We start from the raw sequence: 6912 nt of genomic DNA, 5'->3' as shown, positions 1-6912 counted from the left end.
GCTCAGGAGTAGCGAGACTTTAACTAGTCCTGAGACTCCAGAGAAATTTTATCCATGGATCCTCAATAAATTAGAGGACTGTGCTGATAAGTGCTGCAGTATCAGCAACATCGATACAATAACCACAACAGGAAGTTTAATATAGCACTAATCACAGCATCCTTCACTGTAAGCCAATGGAGGAATATTTCTGCATTGCTTGGGAAAGGCAATTACACAGGGCCCCAACCAATGCAACTAGCTCTTGAGCTTTCCCCAAAGATAAAATTTGGAGTGAATGGATTACATTCCCCAAGGGCAGTTCTCTATGACTAGAGTTTCTTACATGCAAGTTTGTTCTAATAACTGAACAGTGCAGAGTTCCAAGAACTGGAAAACACTGATGTCCAAGAAGTGAGCATTGTTCCTTGAGAGCACATCCAGATGTCTTGCCAACCACATGGGCAAGGGATCAGATGGGAATTTATTCATTAAAGGAATAAGACCATTCCAGGCAAGAGGATCATTTGACTTTCTCTGTGGACAAATAAGCCTGAGATCTCAAATCAGCTCTGTAGAGCATGGCTACCATAGGTTTATCCTGGAAAATTTCTAACAAGTCATTGAAATTTTAATTTCCCATTTGGGTGAACTCAGAGGAGTGTACCATGAGAGGGGAGCTGCATAGGGTGTGATGTGACTTCAGGGGAGAAAAAGGGTAAATGTCCACATGCAGATAAGATAGAAAGTAAAGAACAGCAAAGAGGAAACATTCTTACATACTCCAGGTTATCGGACAGCTTATCGAAAAATGGATCTACATTGTGATACATGATAAAATAAGCCAAAATTTTGTCTTATGCCATCATTGGCCCACAAGAACCATAATGCTATTTTTAGTTTTTCATAGATCAGTTGAGTGAGTGAGTAAATCTGGGGAATCTATCCTAAACATCTATCCTAAGCATTGTATTTGTTCAAACAATAGGATTTTAAAATAAAAATCTATACCCTACCCAGGCTTTCTCCTCTGGAACTATGGCTTTACCCCTCTTCCCCTCTGCATGCCCTCTCTGCCTGCTTGACTCTTATTAGAAGACCCCCTTCCCTTGAGAAGAGGCTGCTCCTTCACCCAACACACAAGCACCAAGTGCCAGAGAGGATGAAGAGAAGTATTTTCCAAGCTTCCCTTTGTAGTTTCCAAACTAGGCCACCATTCCCATGATCTCTTTTTTTCTTAACAATTGGTGCCTTTGATTTACCAGTGGCTACCAGAAGCAGCAGGCAGTATATCAGGCAAAGAGAGTCACTCCAGGGAAGAATCTGAAGTCTGCTGCAGTAAAATACTAAAGGTTTTAAAATGTTTTCTTATATAAAACTCAAACTTTAAGTAGCTGCTTATGAGGACAGGGAAGACAGGAAGCTAATGTCGGTCGTAAGATCAGGACAGCTATTTCTCATCAACCTCAACTGTGTGTGCACAGAGGAACATGTCTCAAGAAACTAAGCACGGCTAAGTGCCTATGCTTTGTTCCACTGGCTGCAGATTTTATGGACACCCTTGTACAAATGGCACATGTTTGGTATGCTAGAAAGAACAACTTCAATGACAGAATAGTAGTAATGGTAGAATAAGCCCAGCTGCAATTTTTGTCAGTAGTTTGTATGAACCTTTACCAGTTCAGTGCACAAATGGCAGTGTCTTAGAACTCAGTCAGCATTAGACTCTACATCTTCATCTATGCAGCCAAGCCCTGTATCAAATCAGTCACTTTCATCAGAATCTGTAGCATCTTCCCAAGTGGACAGTATATCTGTGGTCAAAGCAGTACCAGAAACAGGAGATCTTCAAGGACCCCCAGCAGAAGGCCTTGTTCCTCTTGAATGTTATCTTCCATCTTTAGGATCAGATACAATACAGCAGCCATCTGAAGAGTAAAGCAAATCTCTTGAAAAACCAAAACAAAAAGAGAACCACTGTTTCAAGTGCAGGAAGACAACAGGAGGAATGCTGGTATACATTGTTACTCAGATGTATACAGTTGCTCTAATGATTACAAAGCTGATGCTGTTGAGAAAATCAGAAAAGAAAATCCAGAAGTTGTTGGTGAAAAGATTCAGAAGATTTTAACTCTTGCTGGAATACAAAATTCTTTGACCATCTGCAAACTAAAAATTGACATGAGAGGTTTTATTTTTTCCAGGTCATTGGTAATGAAGAGCAATGCAATTTGCATAGACTTTTAGGTCATGCATGTCATCCGAAGTATAGACTTTTGGTTTTGTTTTGAAAATGACTCTGAATATTTATTTCCATTGCAGTTTCTGTGGCTGAAAAGACTTAAACTTTATCCTCTTAAGGTCATTCTAATTTTAATTGAGGGCAGAGGCCTTTTATAACAAACATAGAGAAATTTTGGAGGGCTATGATTTTTTCCAGAATTAAACATGCATGTGTTAACCTTGCAATTTATTTTCTCATTGTGTACGTATACATAGTTTCTCTCTGCAGGACGATTTCTTTTTTGATAATGCCCTTTTGTGTACAGCTAGCTTATCAGTAACTGAATGTATCTTAATCATTATGGATGCTTCTGTTTTTCCATTAATAGAGGTTATACATATGTCAGTATAGAGTTTCTTTGTACTCACCATTTTTGCCTGAATCATTTGTCACAGGAGAGTGTGTGTTGATGAGATTCTAAGTCTGTGTGTTTTTTAATTTTTTTTTTTGAGCAAGAGAAGAAAAAGCTGATTGCATTTCACTGCTGAGTGCAAGTTTCATTCAGATTTCTGTTCATTGGTATGTGTGTATACAATATGAAGAGAGATCTGAAGTAATTGTGCTGTATTTGTGTTTATTGAACCGTCTTTGATTAAGTAAAAAGGAAAACCTGAAAAACTTTGATGCCTTTGATCCATACCATTTCATCCCTTCTCTTTACCTTCATCTATGAACCTTACCTAAGATAGGCATCTGAGTGACAACACTCTCCACACCCTCTCCTAAAATCACTGGGTGGTATCAGGATCTATACAAACAAGTCCATAAATATCTATCCTCAAAGTTATATTATCTTCATCTCACCTCCACTAAACTTCAGCACCACCTGTGAAATCTTAAATTCCAGTATCCTATTCTGGTCGCAATCTCCAAACTCTCGACTTGCTCACTTCTGCACTGAACTGACTTTGTAATTTTATGATGACCCTTTATCACATAATTGTCTCTTTTTACCCAGTTTGCCATCACCTTCTCCATCCACCCCCACATGTCTTGGTGTATCATTTCAAGTCCTTCCTTGACAAATCCTTCTTGTGCCTCATCAAATTACCATCTTATCTCACCTGCCTTGAAAATACTTAGTTTTTCATTAAACATATTGTCTATGGCTTGAGGAGGTGAGTTATCCATCCAACACATATTTTAAGTACCAACATTGTACCATAAGCTGCATTAGATGCTAAGGATACAATGGGTAAACAAGCTAGGTGTGGTTTCTGTTCTGGAGGAGTTTATCCAGTAGCATATAAACAAGCAAGCAACGAACAATGCACAGTGTGTAGGTGCTATTTTACAGAAGGCACATCCCAAGAACTACTCATTTTGATACCAAATATATACGTAGTATCTGTCAGAGGAAATGATGCATGGACATAAGTATAAAATAAGAATGGAAAATCAAGAGACAGAAAAAAATCAGAATGACCCTCCATTTCACCAAATATTGCTGTATCTTAGAATTAACTGTGTTGGCCAAATATTTTGGTAGATGTACTCTGGAATGATATTAGGGATCAAATTCTTCTCATTCACCTGAGGAAAATTTGGTGATCTCCACATCGGCAAAAAAATGAGAGAGAGAGAGAGAGAGAGAGAGAGAGAGAGAGAGAAACAGGTTTTGCAATTACAATTTAATAAACTACCTGACATATGGTCTCAGTGAATTCCACTTCCCCCAAAATAATTCTACATGGCTTCAGACCTTTGAAGAAATGCCAAAATCAATGCTTCCTAAACATTTTTATTAGAATGGTTCACTAAAACAGAGAAACAAGACAAGTCGATAAAAGAGTTCAAAGAGGCTTATAGCAAAATTTCACATACACTGTCAAATGCAACAATCCTGGTAAGAACTAAATAATGAGGACAGGAAAGTGGTTGAATTTGAAAGCCTAAGAAATGCACAGTTATTGCAATTGAGTAAAATCTATTGCAGCCAGTTCCTGGAACCCAGTGCCCAAAGAGAAACATTAAATGGTTCTTGCAATCTCAACTGTCACTAGAGATAAGCTTTTCTTAAATTTCAAAAGCAATTGTAATCCATAAGGGATTGGGTACTAAAAAACATGATGGGCTGTGGAATGGACAACATAATTCAAATTTTGGAAGGTACACCGAGTTCATGCAGGATTTAGGCAGGCACAAGAATGCAGCCAATAGTACTGGGAATGGAGTGGTAGATCTTGGCAGTAGAATACAGACAACCAGTCCACTTAGAGCATGGCCTTAGTTTTGAGAGTTGGAAATCAGAAAGCTAGTCTTCCCAGGCCCTCACTGACTAGGTATAGGGAGGCAGAGGTAAGCAGGGTTGCAGGACCTTGGCCACAAAGAGAATAGTATGGCATTATTGTAATCACATCCATTGTTTTATGTGATAAAGATAATAGCACCATTACTGGTTTTTTACTAAGTGCCAGGCACTGTGCTTCCCATACTCACATCCAGATCCTCCCCAATATTTGAGGGTCCTAGGACAAGGGTACAAAGGGAGATCCAGATACCATGTGTCTAAATAGACAACCATTATAAATCAGGATAATAAACTGTTAAAATGTGTTCACTGCCTATCTTGACAAACATACTTTAATAATGACCTAGAAGGCCAAGTTCAGATTTAAAATTCTTGGCAAGTGCTCAGTATCATGCTGGAACATGGCAGTTCTGGAAAAGGTGGGCCATCATGATAGGTCCTCTTTTTTGCCTAACCTTTTTCATTCCACAGCTCAAATCCAAGGGGACTTTTGCACCTCATGTATCCCCTTCAGTTCACACGCTACAATAATGGCCACCCTTTGGCCATCTTACCAGCCTATCTGCCCTAGGGAGAACTGACTCTGGAACCAAAGTCAGCTCTGGTCCATGCAGACCGTAGTAGGAGGACCAGTCACTTGTCAGGGAGTTATAGTTCAGGTACATGAAGTATGCTCTGGTGGCGAGGTTGTCATTCACTAGAAGGCCACAACTCCTTTGCCCTGTGGACTCTTCACCCCATCATTAAAGGACATGATCAGTTACATAATTTAGGAAGCCCAATGCAAAATAAAAATGCAGGATGTCTTTTTCCAATAGAAGAAAGTGTCATTAAAACTACTGAAATATAAAACTTTTTCCTGGCAGATTCCAAGATGGTGGCTAGAGGGAGGAAACAGAAAGTGAGCCTCCTATAGTGAAATCTTGGAGAGACGCTGGAGACACACTTTGCAGGCATAATCACTGAGAAAAGGCATAACTTTGACCTCTCCACACCTCCAGCCGGTGCAGAGAATCTCCACTTCATGTTAAACGGAGAAACCAGGAGGGCCCCCGGGCCGCCAGTCACCCGCGCCCAGACAGCTTGGGAAGACACGGACTAGGTGAGCTTCGCGGTACCATGGTACTCCCACAGACAAGCCTGGGCCAGAGCAGCATAGCCCCCTGGACAGACCAACCTCCACCCAGGGAAAAAAGAGAAACTGAGTAATAAGCAATAAGAACAAATAAGACACGCAGGAAAGAGGGTGAGGTGCACTGAGCGCCAAAGATTGGGGGAAGGGAATCCTTCCCGGGACTGTAAATAAACAAGCTGGGCAGGCTGGAGAGGCTCTGGCGGGAGCGGGGGTGCACGCCCAGCAACCAGGAGTGGGAAAACTTGTGAGAGTGGCGGAAGGAGGAAAACTCCACAGGAGAGGAGGGAAGACCCACTTCCCACGTGAACTGTAAACAAACATGGTGGCTGGCAGGAGCAGCAGCACTGCCCAGTAATCAGGAGCAGGAAAGCTTGTGAAAGCAGAGGTGGGAGGAGAAATGCACAGGAGAGGGGGGAAGACCCACCTCCCACATGAACTGTAAATACACACGCAGGCCTGACAAGGCGGGTGCAGTGTCACCTCTCCCAGTGCTTGGAAAGGGGAAAGCTTGTAGCAGAGGCTCACGCACAGGAGAACTCTGAGCAAACAAAGCCTACAGGGCCAGGTGAGTGCTAAGCTCACCCCAGAGATCTGCATAAATAACACCTCCAGCAACAGCAGGCTGACAGCAGCAGGCAGGCAAGCCACAGTTGCAGATACCATTCTCAGAACCGTCTCCAGACTCTTTTTTATTTTTCTTTGTCTACCTACCTTTGATGAGAGAACAACTGAATTACACCTACAAGCTGAAAAACTTGCTGAAACTGTATTGCATTTCAACTTGGGACACGGGGTTTTTTTGTGCGTGTGTGTGTGTAGTTTTGTTCTACTTTATGTGTCCCCTTTAATGAGACAACTACAGAACAACATCTGAGACACCATCTCCAGGATTGGAGACTGAGACTGCACTGCATTTGAACTTGGAGGTTTTTTGGTCTTTTGGTTTTTTTAAATTTTCTATTTTTTCATTTTATTTTAATACATTTTTATAAATAGATTTTTCTTTCATTTACTTATTTTTTATTTTTATTCTTACCTTTATTTTTTTTCTTTTTGATTTTCAATCCTTTCTCTGTCTCTCTAATGTCTGTTCAGCTTACTGTCGATTAGTACACTAAAGCTCCCTGTTTATAACTTTGAAATCTTCTTGTATGATATCATGTTCTGTTTTCTCCCTCCAGTCTGTGTATTTGTTTTTCACATTTCTTTAACTTCTTGCTTTCCATCTCAGCTCACCCTTCCATTCTAAATATTACCATTATT

General features: G+C 40.7%; 1 pseudogene; it reads left to right on the top strand.

Annotated features, from left to right (window-relative positions):
* The first annotated feature begins 1469 nt into the window (after window positions 1-1469).
* On the top strand, window positions 1470-2226 carry LOC109674360 (AN1-type zinc finger protein 6 pseudogene; annotated as a pseudogene).
* Window positions 2227-6912: the final 4686 nt, after the last annotated feature.

Source organism: Castor canadensis, chromosome 7 (genome assembly GCF_047511655.1).
Source record: "Castor canadensis chromosome 7, mCasCan1.hap1v2, whole genome shotgun sequence".
NCBI lineage: Eukaryota > Metazoa > Chordata > Mammalia > Rodentia > Castoridae > Castor > Castor canadensis.
This window is presented reverse-complemented; position numbering and strand designations above follow the sequence as displayed.